Consider the following 15,719-nt stretch of genomic DNA (forward strand, 5'->3'; position numbering starts at 1 on the left):
AACAAAATAGGAGCTTAAACAGTACGTCAATCAAATAAACATTAATTCTTATGATTTTCTATCCTTATATTTGTAGACACCCCATTTTTGACCACCCACAAGGCTCGAGTTCTTTGCCCGGTACACGTGATGATGAAAGTGGTGCTGTGCGTGGTTCGAGGTCTCAACAAAGGGGCAATTTTTAAGCTCCGAAACAATTCCAAATCTTCCATATTCCCATTGTTTATGCCCCATAAATCCATTTTTACACATTGTGTCACCCTATGTTAAGTCTGAAGCAGAGAGACAAGGGATCACATTGAGGCCTGGCCGTGCCTTATTGAGAGCTGCCTGTGGCTATTTATGGCCGGCCGGCTATGCCTTGGTAGCAAGAAACACTGTTTTGGGCAGGAGCCATCCAGCTGTCCATTTTTGAAGATATTTATGACCCCTCTTGCTCAAATTCTATAAAAACAAAGTTGTATCTCTGTTTGGAGGGTTGAAGAATTTCTAAAAAGCTTATACATCTTGAGAACTCCTTCTTCTTGTGCAGACAACCTTTGAGCAAGCTTACCACCTTGAACCTATATCCATACACCATACACACCTTCACACCTTAGCCTTGAAACCTTGGTTGAGCCTTGACCATCACAATTCAGGCTTGAGAGTGTGTTTGGACTTAGTTTGATTCACAAACAAAGAGCTTACCTTCTTCAAGAGGTATAAGCTTACTATTTTCTCTCTTGGTTTCATTCCTATCTTTTACTATCAAGTTTCTTGTATTTTTATATTGTTTTGATCCTCTTTCAAGTTCTAAGTTCGGGTTTGGATAGTTACCAAAGGGTAGAGAAAGTTAACACTCTTTCTTCCACCTTCACCTATAGCTCAAACCCTTGTTTTACACCCTTTTTCTTTTCTTTCCAAATTGATTTTCAAAGTTTAAAAGAGGCTAAAAATCATGTTTTGACGTTTCAAAAGTGGAGGGCTTAGCCACTCCTCCTTGTTCTTGCTTACTCGCCTTATTTTCTTTATTTGTTGTTTAGCTTTTTAGGCTCTTTTCGTACACTTTAAGCCACTATTTTTTTACCTATTAAAGGATGTTTTAGGGCTTTCTTAGGTTGTTTAATTAATTCATACTTTGATTACTTTGCTTGTTGTCTCATATGTCCGCATACATAGTTTTTTGCATGTTGTTCTAGCTTTTCTTTAATTAATTTCCATGTTAAGAACCTCATTTTAACAAGCAACCTTTCATCTATTTCTTTCATTTAGTTGTTTTAACCGGTTGATGGTTGTTCAAAACATGAGCTAGAAATTTATGCTTAATGGCTTAATCTCTACGGAGGTTTATTGCCAATGGTATAGTCTCTCTTTCATGTTGAGAATCACTTCCTGTTTGACACGCTTCGCATTTAGTGGACGTAATCATCACCTTGGACTTAAAGGACTAAAGAATGGAAAGGACAAAGAAAATTGGCTTAAAATGAACCAACCAACATAAACAAAATGAGTCATATTGTTTAGGTTCGGCTAGGCGTTATGCCGAGTCCAATGTGTCAAGGGTTATCTTACATCAATTCACGATGTTTCGATGAGCCTTGAAGCGTCTCTACCTTCCCCTTTGAGTTTACTCTATGATTGGAGAGAGGGGTGGTTGTTATTCATTGCATTCATTGATCTTTATCCAAATTGTGTCCGAAATCATCAAGTAATCCACTTGCTCATTGATGGTTTTGGAAATGACTTCGTTCTTCTCCTAAGGCCTTCCATGACAGAGAAGGGCAGAAGGATCAAACAGGGCTTGACATTGCTCTGTCTGCACTATTTTCACTTCAGAGCACAAAAACAAGATTTTGCTTGAAATTGTGGCATGGTCTGCCCTTTTTGGACTTGGTCGGGCTTCATTGGGGGCCGACCACCCATCAATGTTTGTTCAGCAGTATGTTTTGCAGAAAAAAGAGGATAGTGGCTGAAGATGAAACAGAGTAGGCCTAGGCAGATAGAGCTGTTCTTGGACACTGTGCATGCAACCCTTGTGCATCCTCGCTTACATCAATGTTGTAAATTAATGCTCCGAGTATTGTTGTAATTAATCATTATTGTTGTAGTTATCTTGTTGTAATTATTATTGTTTATTTGTAATTGTTATAGCTATTTAACTCAGATAGCTAGTTTGTTTCTCATTATTATCCTTGTTGTAATAAAGTAGCTAACTAGTTAATTCTTTAATTCATTCATTCGGATTTGTAATAGTTAGTTTATTCGGACATTTGGCCACCCATCCATACCCTCTTATGTGAGGGATAACATGTCATAAGTTGTATGTCTTCCAACCCCATATCTTTCTCCATTTTACTTATTTGCTTACGATGGTTAGTATAGAACATCATTTTTCAAATTAGTATTCTTATGATTTGCATCCATTGTCTTGCATGCATCCAAGGTTCGGCTCATCATACTAACCCAATGTCAATGTTTGAATTCATTGCTTATATACGTGCTTTATCTCATGTCTTGAATTGTAATCATATACCATGTTCATAGCCGAGCCTATCAATTACATACTTGTGTGCGTTGCATTTAGTCATATTGCATTAGAGGAGCATGCATATTTTCTAATTATTTTGTTTTGTTTTGGCTCGGAGTACTAGGTGAGCAATTTTGAGTTTTAGCATCTTGTATCGAATGTTTGTGTTGCCATGTCTAGCATGCTTTCCATGAGGCTAATTGCTTAAATGATATACCTGTTTGAATGCTCATGGATGGAGGCTAAAATTCGAAATTGGGATAAATACATTAATGTACATACAAACTCACATTTTTAAGTGACATGTATCAAAAACAATTTTCAAACCAAACATGAAATCAAAGTGTTCCAACTTTTGTAAATTAGTCTATACTTATGTGCAACACATAGTAAAAATAGCTAATAACCGGAACAAGAGCATATAATTTAAATAGAAGACACAACATGATTAGTAGAGGCCGATCTTTGATCAGGCGAGTGGGGTGTTCAATTCATGACCTTCTCCTCTCCTACGTAAGTTCTCGAGTTGAGACACTTTGGTGATGATGGCTAAGTGGCCTTTGGCACGAGTCTCGGGTTTCCTAAATTTTTCTAAAATATTTGGGTGGCGACTTTGTAATCTGGCAAAGCAGTCCATTTTTTCAAACATCGATTTTCCAAAAGAATTGCCGAATTTCGATTCTTTTTGTGTTTTCACTATTTCACATTTCACATTATACTTGTGAAATCAGATTTAGAACCATGGAAGTCCAAACTATAGGGCTAGTCATATCCGAAAGGAGCCCAAAAAGTAAGCTACAGTTTCTGGGTACTCTACTAGGGACGTTACGCCGATAATATCTTTTACAGACAATGAGTTGCCACCAGAGGGTGAAAACCCCAACTGGCCCTTATATGTAACCTTGGAAAGTCAGAAAAAGTGGATTCTTGTGGTATTAGTAGATACCGGATCGTCGATCAATGTATGTCCAATGAGGACTGCCTATGCCATCGGTTTGAGGCCGGTTTAGTTTACACCTACGACTCAGGCCGGCCGGGCATAGGACATTACAAGCCAGGTTGTTATGGGAATGTTCAAGAGCCATATGCTAATCGGCCCATCTAAGCATGAGGTGGAATTCCATGTCATGAACATTCTGACCACTTTTAATTTACTATTGGGAAGGCCCTGGCTACATCAGATGAGGGCTGTATCATTAACAGTCCATCAGTTAGTGAAGTACCCCTTCAAATGCGGGATTGCCACTGTGTACAGTAATTCTATGATCAATCCTCTCCAGGGAACCATTGTGCCATTATAGGAAATCACACATGGAGAGGACGACGTGTTCCTTTTTTGCTTCTCTTTGGTAGAAGCTCGGGTGGTCCAAACCATCATGGCAGAGGGTGATAAGAACTACGTGAGTGCGCAATCCATCTACATGATGAACAAACAAGGGCATATGCCCAGATCAAGACTAGGCCAAAATGGTAGGCAGATAGGTACTGTTGCTAAGGAGATAAGTCATAACCCCCATGCTTTTGGGCTGGGATACAAACCTACCACTTCAGATTGACAAAGAAAATAAGAGGAGTTGCGAGGAAGGCTGAAAGCAAAGAGGACTGGGAGGTAGTACGAGTTAATCCACAAACTAATACGGCGGACCTTGAACGGATGTTTTGTCGTTTAAGGGGAAGACTTCCCCTTTTGTGGATTCCTAGAGCCTTGGTTTGACAAGGAAAGAAAAACAAGGTATCCAGGGTTCGAGATCTTCTTCGGACACCAATTACCAGAAGAGGAGGATGAATAAGCAGACCTAAGCCCTAGCACAGATCAAGGTGGGACTGCAAGTCTGGATATTAAAGAGGAAGAGCTGTTGGGGAAAGCATTGGCTGACCTACTGTTAAGTTCTATTGTTGAAGCTGAGTTCGTTAACTTGGGGGATAGTTTTACTATCTCAATGATCGGGGATAACCCGACAGCAGATTTCTCCATCTTATCGTGGATGCGTCTGAGGCCCCACACCTGGTCTGGAAATTTGAGCAAGGCATCATCGGCAGTTCGAAATTGGATAGTGAGTCCGAATCTGATTCCACTGAGTCTATGGAGTCAAAGTCAAATTCGAGTTCCTCTGAGTTAGGTACTTCTGGGAGTGGTAACCCGGATACCAAGGTCTTGTCTAGGTCATCTTTTAGCTTTTCTTTCGAGTCTACTGTAACCGAAGATCCAGACTTTTTGAATGGAAATGTTGTGAATTTTACCTACTTCTCTGTGCCTTTGGTTTGTTGTACTAATCTTAATTTTCAAAATTTTGACATAAACGAAGAGGAAAATATCACTTCGATTTTGAAAATTTTGGTTGATCATGAGAAGGAGAGGCCTGTTAAGCCCTGGATGGATAAAATCATATCAATTAATGTACGTACTGAGGAAGATCCTCGCTTGGTCCAGATCGGGTCCACCATGTTTTCGGAGGAACACGATCGTTTAATTGCTTTATTAAAAAAAATTCAAAGATGTTTTCGCATGGTCCTACAAAGACATGCCTGGAATCGATCTTGAGATTGTATAGCACCGGATCCCTCTTGACCCTAAGGCCCAACCAGTTAAGCAAAAGCTGCGTAGAGTTCGCCCAGATTGGGTTTTGAAGATCAAGGAAGAAGTTACCAAACAGATTGAGGCAGGTGTAGACGTCCTCGAACATGAACGGCTTTGCTACAGTTCGGACTCAATGTTACGGTTCTAAATATGATCTCGCAAAGTGCAATGCGAGATTGATAAATCACCAAGGAGTCCAAATCCGACAAATCATTTTGAAAAACTGATTTTTAGAAAGTAGTGCCAAACATGGACTGCTTTGCCACATACAGAGTCGCGACCTAAATGTTTTATTTTGGGGGAATTTAGGAAACCCTTACTCGTTGCCTAAGGCCATGTGTCCGTCATCACCGAAGTTGCCTCGGCTCGGGAACTTGGGTACGATTGGGGAAGGTCATGCAATGAGCACCACCGCTAGCCCGATCAAAGATCGGCCACTACTAAACATGATATCTTGTTTTTGAAAACACATGCGTTCTTATTCTGGTTTATTAGCCTAGAATTACTATGTGATGCGAACAACATACAAGTATAGACTGAATTGCCTAAATTGGAACAAAACATCTCATGTTTGTTTTTGAAAGCGGTTTGCTACTCGCAAGTAGGCTAAAATGCGGATTTTTCCATCCTCAAGTGGGCTTAGAAAACATGGTGATTTGCCACTCTGAAGTGGGCTTAAAACTCGCAATCAACGAATTGTTGCAATTCAAGTAATCTAACCTTCACCCACAGGCATTCAAGCAGTTATATCACATAAGCAAATAGCCTCATGCTAAGCATGCTATCATGGCAGTCACTCACACACATGCAAGGATGCTAAAGCATAAACACTTACCGAGTACTCCGAGCCAAAACAGAAACTAGTTAGTAATCAATGCATGATCCCAATTCATGTTAAGATGGCTAATGCAACACAGGCAAAAAAACAACTAGAAATAGGCTCGGTTATTCTAAGATGGCATATGAGATGCTACAGATAACATGTATTCCACTTTGGAATTAAAATACAACGCAGTTAGCCCGGTGCATGCAAGACAGATGAATGAATGCAAACATGCGAACATAAGGACGCTAATTGAAACATGCCCTAAAACTAACCATCATAAGCTGGTAAATAACAAGGGGAAAGAAATGGAGGTTGAAAAACATGCATCACACACACGCACACTTATTAAAAAATTTGCCCTCTCGATGGAGGGTCCGAATGAAAAATACAGAACCAACTAGCTAATCTAGGCTAATCTAATGAAACTAGTTATTATACAAACAAAATGAATAACAAATTACAGCTAATTATTACATAACCCTAATCAATTGACAAACTAACTAAGTAAGCAGTTGCACTAGAATGTAAACTACATAGAATGGGCTGCCTCAGCTCTACTTTAGATGACAAAAGATGCATGCATGCTCGAATCGCCTTACCGGAAAATCCATCGCAACGCCCCGACTCGCCTTTGTTTGCAATTGATCTCAGAAACTTGCACAAAGCTCCAGAGAGATGAAACTGCACCCTGGGAATCTGTGAGAAGGCTGTCGAGTAGCTATTTGCCTTGGAGACCACCTGCCGACCACCTTTTGTGGTGAAAACCAGAAAAAGTGGTCGGCCTGCCACTAAATCCGATCGGCCGACCAGTTTCTTCTCCTAGTTTCTGGTTTTTTGCAATAGAGGGCAAGAGAGAGGCATGGCAAAGTATTAAGCAACAAATGTATGCACAACTATCCTCCCTATCATTACATAAGCTCAAGGGGGTATAGCTCTCGACCCTCGGGCCACCAATCACGCATCTCGATGCATGATGGCCGAGGAGCCGAATTGTACGACTCAATGTAAAATTAATGCACATACAAGCACCTAAAGCCAACAACTCTGTCATGGGTAGTCAAGAGTGTCGGTAATCGGGAATCGCGGCACGTTTCATCACTTCAAGTACGAAACGTCCCTCATTTCCCGTGTTCGGGCTAACTCCTATCCCAAACACAATGCAAGAAACAATGCATGCACAAATGCAACTCTAGCATGCAATCTTAATGCAATGCAACTAAGTCATGCAAACATGCAAGGGATATCATGCAAACATGCAACTAGTATACACAATGCTATGAACTAACAATGGCATACTCAATGCACATGACACTTAGCATACACAATGCACGTGGAAACTAACATAGACAATGAAATGAACAAGGCATGCGCAATGCAATGATCAATCATGCGACAACATGGCATACTCAATGCTATGAACTACAATAGCATACTCAATGAAAAATGGACTTAAACCGAGATGGATAGGCCTCAGCCATGTCCAAATCAGTGGCCAAAGATGATGAAATCAAGGCAACAACACACATGCAAGCATGCACAATGCAAGGGCTCCAAGCCTAAGGCACAAGATACAACTCTCCAAGAGCATTGAAAAGGTTAAACATGGAATGCAATGGCATATGTTCCAGCTCTGAGATGGCATACAAAATAGCTCCGAATCATGCAAACAACTCATGCAATGCATTTTGAAAGACTCAAGCACCGAAACTAGTGAAGTGCATCATACTAGAGGTATGCAATGCAATGTCCATATGACCAAACCAATCCCAAACAGACCCTATGCAGGCCAAAATAGTAGCAAAAATGAGTTGGGATGATGGCTTGAAAGGTACAAAAATGAAGCTCATGCAATGGCTCACAAATAGGGCATACAAGCACAACACTCAAACACATTGAAGGAGTGATAAACATGAGAATAGTACAACCTTATATGCTCTGAAATATCATGCTCAATGATGGCAAAACATGAAAAACACCTCAAGTTAAGCATGCAAGGGACCTCAAAACTCGAAGCTAGTCAAAGCTATTACACTACAACCATGCTTGGCAAGCATCATTCGACCAAGGGACCTCAAAATAGAGCTAGGGCAACCCAAAATATGAACAAAATCATGTTGGAGCATGGCCAAAATATGCTAGCATAGCGAGCCAAAACATCATGCATTCTAAGCTGGTGAACATGATTTGCACTACAAGGATATGAAGCATGTGAGAGACTACCAAGCCAGCTAAAAAAAGAGTCATGGCATGCCAAATGATGGCCAAAAACCCACTGAAACATAGTCAAAACATGCTAGAATGACATGCTCCTTTGATAGGCCAGAAAGGGGGTTACTCTACACATGCAACAGGGAAACTCAAGGTGACCAAACCAACCCTGGACAAAGTCTAGGAAGGCCCTAAAAGTCACCAAAAAGGGCCTGAATCAAGCCTTGGAAGTATGAAAATATATGCTCCTTTGATAGGCCAAAAATGCAAGTAAATGAAGCAAGAAGAGAGGGAGTCACCCCTCTCGGATTTAGGGCTTCAAAACTACATGGAAACCACTGAAAATCCACAGGATTTCAGTGGCTAAAAGAGCAAGCAAAGATTAACTCAAAGGCCTTATGGCATGGTACAAAACAAGGCCAAATAAAGCATGCAAGAGGGTAGAAGACCCTTAACACCAAAAGGGCCTTAAACAAACATGTTAAGTACCCAAAAATAAAGCTTTTTTCAGTTGAAAGTTAATCCAAAATATGCATGTAAATATGGCTAAGAGTGTACTCAAAATAGAGCTTAAAAAGGGAAAAATGAGGGTTACCCTTGAAGCAGTGCAAAACCAGCCCAAAATCTGAGCCAAGACCAACTTTTGAAGCTCAAAATGATCCTCAAAGAACCTTAGCCCAATGGTGGTTAACTTTCATGAAGGATGCCTAGGCAAACTAGAAGCACTTCTTCACTTTCAAGCACTTCTATGCAGAAAATGGGCAAGGGAGTGGAGTATATAGAGAGAGGGGTAGAGATTCAGGCCTAGAAGTTGTAGAGAGAGAGAGCCTTTTTAGAGTGAGAAGCTCCCAAGCTTGTCCAAGAAGATTGTCCATTGAAAATAAGAGATATAGCCTCATATATAGCAAAAATGAGAGTTGGCTCGAAAATATCTGTCTATGGGACAGCTGGAGGATAAATAGCTGAGTTTGGGACCTGTAGACCACTTCTCTGGTCGGCCGACCACTCTTTCTGGTCAGCCAGCTAGTTTTTCTGGTCGGTAGGAAAATTCTACTTTTTAGGTCCAACTTCAAATGGCCATAACTCATTCATCTAAACTCATTTTCAGCTTATTCTTGTGTCTAAATTGAAGCCCCAGAAGTTATCTTTCCAATGGAATCGGCCTTGCATCCAAATTCCAACCATGCAAAAAAGTTATTCCTGTTTTAGTGAAGCTGCACAGTTTTGGTCCTACCCGAATTCATGCCGAACTTCTCCCAAACTAGTTTTCTTCTCTCCTTTCCTCTTTTCTTCAAATCCAAACCCCTATACAATGTGTTTTGAAAGATTTTTCAATGATTTTATCTCTCTTTCATTCATTTCTACCTTGTCCTTGCTCGGTTTACCGAAAGTGCAACATTTAACGAAATGCTAGCGTCGGAACATCATAGGAACTTTATCTTTAAAACATTTTGAAAGCGAGGGTTTCAAGGTCTAAAATCTTTTGATCAAGATTGTTTTGGTCCAAAAGGGGTATGAAGTTGAGATTTGACTCTCTCCTAGCTGAAGAAACTGAACCTTTACCTTGCGCACATTCATCACCGAGTAAACCATTAGTAGTGCGCAAGTCTTAAGGGCGGTCAAAAATGGGGTGTCTACAGGTGCCGCTCTTTGACAGAACTCGTAAGTCAAGAAATGATGGGAGTGAATGTCAAAGCCTAGAGACGACCCATTTTTGACAAGGCCGAAGACTTAGACAAATAAATAAAATGCGGATGTAGTTGGTTGAACCCGCAAGCTGCCTACGTATCCCTTTGCAAAGAATCAAACCAACGTAGTTCAGGGGCAAGATTCAAAATGTTATGCAGGAAGATTTTGATAATTGGACTTATACGCTACGCGAAGCCGGTTTGAAAATTGGACTTATGCGCTACGCGAAACCAGTTTGAAAATTGGACTTATACCCTAAGCGAAGCCGGTTTGATAATTGGACTTATACGCTGCGCGAAGCTGGTTAGATAATTGGACTTATACGCTACGCGAAGCCGGTTTGATAATTGGACTTATACGCTTTCACTTAGCCGGTTTGATAATTGGACTTATACGCTAAGCGAAGCCGGTTTGATAATTGGAATTATACGCTACGCGAAGCCGATTTGATAATTGGACTTATACTGTCGCGAAGCCGGTTTGATAATTGGACTTATACACTTTCGTGAAGCCAGTTTGATAATTGGACTTATAAGCTATGCGAAGCTGGTTTGATAAGTGGACTTATACGGTGTTGCGAAGCCGGTTTGATAATTGGACTTATAAACTTTCGCGAAGCCGGTTTGATAATTGGACTTATACGCTACGCGAAGCCGGTTTGATAATTGGACTTATGCTCTTTCGCGAAGCCGGTTTGATAATTGGACTTATACGCTAAGCGAAGCTGGTTTGATAATTGGACTTATACGCTGCGCAAAGCCGGTTTGGTAATTGAACTTATACGCCACGTGAAGCCGGTTTGATAATTGGACTTATACGCTGCGCGAAGCCGGTTTGATAATTGGACTTATACGCCACGCGAAGCCGGTTTGATAATTGGACTTATACGCTTTCGCAAAGCCGGTTTGATAATTGGACTTATACGCTACGCGAAGCTGGTTTGATAATTGGACTTATATGCTGTCGCAAAGCTGGTTTGATAATTGGACTTATACGCTAAGCGAAGCCGGTTTGAAAATTCAGGATTTATGCAATGCACTGTAATGTAGTGGCTAAAATGCAATGTAATAGCTAAGAGGTGAAGGTACCTTACAGGGGCAATTGGCAATGACTTACCACGGCAATGTCCTACCTCATGCTGATGTTAGAATCTTCCCCTTCTTCTCGGTTGAATCGCAGGTACTACTTTTCTCCCTGACTACGGTCACAGCTTTCCCTATTCTCCAACAGGGTGACAGACTAGGTTGGTTCAGTATCCAGAATTGAGGCGCATACACATGCTATCTCAATCTATGGGGCTGCCATACAGATTTCAAGCCGAGGATATACCCCTGGGTATTTAAACCAGACTGTAGTCTCGGAAATCCCGAACCTTTGCATTCTAGGCATGAGCCATTCAAACTCTAGTTTCCACCATCTCAGTTGGTCTCCTAAGAACACACCGCAAACACAGGCAGGTGGCTATACCAGACCACTGGAAGTCATTCAGGCATGACAAACACCAAAGGAATTGTACCTTTAGAGGATTTAAGGTCTCCTAGACCAAAGAGTGCACAAGACAATGCGAATAAAGATATAGAATTTAAGTTCTCCTAGACCAGAGAGTGCACAAGACAGTGTGATGCTATGCACTAACAAGTGCAAGTGAGGTGCGTAAGAAAGCGCGAGCAATGCACTAACAAGTGCAGGTAAGATGCGCACGAAAGCGCGAACAATGCAATGCACTAACAAGTGCAGGTAAGGTGCGCAAGAAAGCGCAAACAATGCACTAATGAGTGCAGGTAAGGTGCGCAGGATAGCACGATGCAATGCATGCAAAATGCAATGGTGAATGCAAAGAGGAAAATACTCCAACCATGTTGGAATCATGAGAGGAGGAAAAACAAACAATCAGGCGCGCATACGACACAACCTAAGTTAAATTCCAAACACGCCGAAATCGCGTGAGGAAAGGGACACTCAAACCACGCTGAAATCGCGAGAGGAGGTCAAAAACAAACTGCCCAGCGCGTCTACAATTCAACCTGAGATAAAACCCGCCCAGGCCCGTACATCAGGCGTCCTGTGATAAATTCTAAACATGCTGAAATCGCGTAAGGAACGGGACACTCAAACCACGCTGAAATCGTGAGAGGAGGTCCAACAACCCGCCCAGCGCGTCTACAACGCAACCTGAGATAAAACTCGCCCAGGCCCGCACATCAGGCATCTTGAGATAAATTCCAAACGCGCTGAAATTGCGTAAGGAACAAGACACTCTAACCATGCTGAAATCGTGAGAGGAGGTCCAACAACCCACCCAGCGCGTCTACAACGCAACCTGAGATAAAACCCTCCCAGGCCCGCGCATCACACGTCCTGAGATAAATTCCAAACACGCTGAAATCGCGTAAGGAACGGGACACTCAAACTACATTGAAATCATGAGAGGAGGTCCAACAACCCACCCAGTGCATCTACAACGCAACTTGAGATAAATTCCAAACACGTTGAAATCGTGTAAGGAACGGGACACTCTAACCACGCTGAAATTGTGAGAGGAGGTCCAACACAACCCGCCCAGCGCATCTACAACGCAACCTGAGATAAAACCCGCCCAGGCCCCCGCATCAGGCATCCTGAGATAAATTTCAAACACGCTGAAATTATGTTAGGAACGGGACACTCAAACCACGCTGAAATTGGGAGAGGAGGTCCAACAATCTATCAGGTGCGTGCTCGGCGCAACCTGAGAAAGTCCCGGAGGACAACGATCCTAAACGCAGCTCGACGTAAAAGGATAAATGATACAAGGTAACACAAGATGCAAATAAACGCAATAAGTGCGATGATACAGTACATGTTACAAGCAATATAGAGCATGATGTTTAGGGAATGCAATAAACAGACAAAGCGGCAGTTTAGAAAGCACCTCATGGAGTGAGTGGCGATAAACCGCTTTACTCTGATGGGGACCTCTTCTTGTATTCTATGAATACTTACCTTTAACTCACAGCATAAAGGTTCTGAAATGCTGACAAGGAGCAACATCTGCATGTAGAAACCACAAATGCCATTTTTCGTCCTGATCATATTCATAACTTTCCCTAGGAACTCATTGCAAACACAGCCAAGATGCCTCCAGCAGGGAATGGTACTCAGGAAGAGCACATCTAATTGCCATTCTGGCTTTGAAACAATTAACACAGTATTTTGTTCACTCTGAACACACAGCTCATACAACACACTGCTCATTCTGAACACACAGCCTGTAATACTGTACTCTGTTTCTTTTGAACATACAACTCATAACACAGTATTCTGGTCATTTTGAACACACGGTACGTAACAGCACACTGCTCACTCTGAGCACAGCTCATAACATAGTACTCGGTTTATTCGGTACATAGCTCATTCCGAACATATGGGATGTAGTGACAGAACTTACAAAAGTTAAAATAAGCTTAGGCGCTCCAAATTTTCCCTTTTTTCGTTTGCTTTGCAGGCCGAAACTTTCATAGCTTTAGATGGGTCCTGGTTTTTACTGTTCTCATATGACTTGGGTTGAACCCTGCGATTTTACGAAAGAAAAAATCTGTTTTGCACAAACGTGGAGAATGACACGGCACTCTGAGCACAAAACGATTTTTTTAAAGTGAGATGAGATAAGGGTTCTCAACCGGGTATTGAGCCTACAACTGACCACAGCCAAAACGACTCAACAACGGAAAACAAAAGGTAAAACAACCTAAACACAACTCAACAAAGGAAAAACAAGGTAAAACAACTTAAACACATCTATTGACACTCAAACGACTCAGAACAAGAATCGAAACAAACAAAAACACACAAACACAACACTCAGCTGTGTTATAAAGGCAAGAAACCTCTCGGTGCACGAGGAGCCAGTTTCCCCAGGTATTGTTTCCCACCCTTTCTCACTTGTGATTCTCACATCACTCGGCCCTCAAGCTCTGTTTTTCTGAAAAAGCCCTTTTTCCTCGCTTTTTCTCTCAGCGCACATCTCTCTATTCTTCAATCTCTCTTTTTTTATCCCTCCCCTGGGTGGTTGATGGATAAGTAGGAAGTTGTGGGCTCTTGCCCCTGGTATTCTACCATATTCTTGTTCTTGTTCACAATAGTGAATTTCTCCCACAGAGGGGTTACGCTACAACTGGGTGTATAGCAAATCTGCAGCTAACATCGGTTGATGATGCTCTCCTGGGGAGTTTGGATGCGATCAGATCTATCCAGATGAGGGAGTGGAATATCTTGATCTATTCTAGTTCGTGCTTCGCACTTGGCTCGATACCTCACTGCTTAGAGGATGTGAGAGCTTTCTGCCTTTTTGCGGTTAGCTTCAATGGTACCCTTTTCCGGCAGGTATGAGTGCCCTTCTTGGCGAGTATGTTGGCAATGGGGAAAAGACAGAAAACTTGGCTCAACTATGTCCCTAGTTCATCATTTTGACCATTTTTTGTTTTTGGCTTTCTACTAAAACAATTTTGACCAAAATGAGAGTTAGATTAACATGCTTGTTCGATTTTCTAATTTGAAATCATGCAAGTCAGGTTATGAACACTGAAAAATTTCCTTTTTTGGGTCAAAAAAATGGTCCAGTTTTGGAAAAAATGGAGTGATTTTCGAGAAAATTAGTCAACTTCATTAAAAATTCTCAAAACTGTTTTTACAAATGGTCACTACTCAACGAGCCCAAAATTTACTCTTGAGATGCACAACCTCTGATCCAAAATAATGAAAAATTGCCCCTTGTCTGAACGGAACTGCATGGCAACTGAAAGTTACCCCTAGTCTGAATAGCATCGTAGCACTGCACGGCAACAGAAAGTTGCCCCTAGTCTGAATAGCGCCGTAGCACATGGCAACCAATCCTCACAGTGACAATTACAACCAAATTCTCGGATACAGAGAAGACAAAGACCAGAACCGTCACATGGACACAGTCAAGTTTGAAGTGTTTTACGGTTGGACTTCAGAATGAAGTTGCCTACGTATTCCAAACATGGGAATCAAGCCTTGCGTAGTTCCGGGGTTAAGGTACACTCGGGTATTAACCTCTCATTGTGCGCTCTAACTTTTGCCAAGGCCGCCCTTTTTGGGTTTTCAACATTGCGAGCTTTGTTCTTCTTTTCTTTTCAATTCTTTTTATTTCTTTTCTTCTTTTTTCCTTTTCATCTTTTCTTTTCATTTTCTTCATTTTTCTTCTTTTCTTTTTTTCATTCTTCGCATTTTTCTTTGTTTTATTTTTTTTCTTCTTTTTCTTGCTCTAACTTTTGCTTGGGTCGCCCTTCTGAGTTTTCGGTCCAGCGAGCCTCTCAAGGGTAAAAGTGTAGCTTTGTCCATGTCAAATGGTTTTGAGATCCTGAAGTCATCTGAATCTAGGAGAGTGGCTGCTGTTCGTTGACGATGTAGGAGTCCATCCAATGGGGGGCTGAATTTGCCCTAGTGTTGTGGATAGGAACTCGGTTATCCTTTAGCAATACTTTCTTCTTTCATCCCTTCTGGGATTTGGCATTCTTGCCGATCTTCATTAGCTTGAGCAATGACCCCATTTTTGACTCTTCGAGCACATCTGACATTTTTTGCCCCTAGTTCGAGGGGTGCTTCTTATTTGGCTTTGCGAGCTTTCTTTTGATTATTTCTGACCTCCTTGGCCCTAGTTCATGGGCTGCTCAAATCTGGCCACACAGGCTTCACATTGTGTTTGACCGTTGAACATTCTGAGTCCGAGTTCGAGGTTTGAAAGAAAGGGGTTGAGTCCCGAGGTTAAGAGCGATCCAAAGCTGCACAATCTCAAGAGCGATTCCACACAGGTCTTCGCAAGATCGTGCAAAATATTTTTTGAAATTTTTTAAGAAAGCGACAAATCACTCGCGCTGAAGACAGTGTAGAACCAATCTGGATCAAGCCAG

This window comes from Camellia sinensis, chromosome 9, assembly GCF_055761805.1.
Source record: "Camellia sinensis isolate YWXY chromosome 9, ASM5576180v1, whole genome shotgun sequence".
Classification (NCBI taxonomy): Eukaryota; Viridiplantae; Streptophyta; class Magnoliopsida; order Ericales; family Theaceae; genus Camellia; species Camellia sinensis.